The 444-nt window shown below is 38.7% G+C and overlaps 1 non-coding gene across 1 annotated transcript; it reads left to right on the top strand.

The window, feature by feature from the left end:
- The first annotated feature begins 271 nt into the window (after window positions 1–271).
- LOC127747304 (small nucleolar RNA R71) lies at window positions 272–379 on the top strand. The gene has a single exon (XR_008009104.1). It is a non-coding gene; the product is annotated as a small nucleolar RNA R71 (small nucleolar RNA).
- The last annotated feature ends 65 nt before the right edge of the window (window positions 380–444 follow it).

Raw genomic sequence — 444 nt, forward strand, 5'->3', positions numbered from 1 at the left:
TATTGACTTGTTGAGTCAATATTTTGTTCTGAGCCAGTATGGCATTCAGAGTATCAATCTCAAGAACTCCTTTCTTCTGATTTGTCCCATTGTTCACAGGATTCCTTTCAGAAGTGTACATGAATTGGTTATTTGCAACCATTTCAATTAGTTCTTGAGCTTCTGTAGGCGTCTTCTTCAAATGAAGAGATCCTTTAGGAGAGCTATCCAAAGACATCTTGGACACTTCAGAGAGACCTTCATAGAAAATACCTATGATGCTCCATTCAGAAAGCATATCAGAGGGACACTTTCTGATTAATTGTTTGTATCTTTCCCAAGCTTCATAGAGGGATTCTCCTTCCTTCTGTCTGAAGGTTTGGACTTCCACTCTAAGCTTACTCAATTTTTGAGGTGGAAAGAACTTTGCCAAAAAGGCATTGACTAGCTTTTCCCAAGAGTTCA

The sequence above is a fragment of the Arachis duranensis genome, chromosome 4, assembly GCF_000817695.3.
Source record: "Arachis duranensis cultivar V14167 chromosome 4, aradu.V14167.gnm2.J7QH, whole genome shotgun sequence".
In the NCBI taxonomy this organism is placed as follows: Eukaryota; Viridiplantae; Streptophyta; class Magnoliopsida; order Fabales; family Fabaceae; genus Arachis; species Arachis duranensis.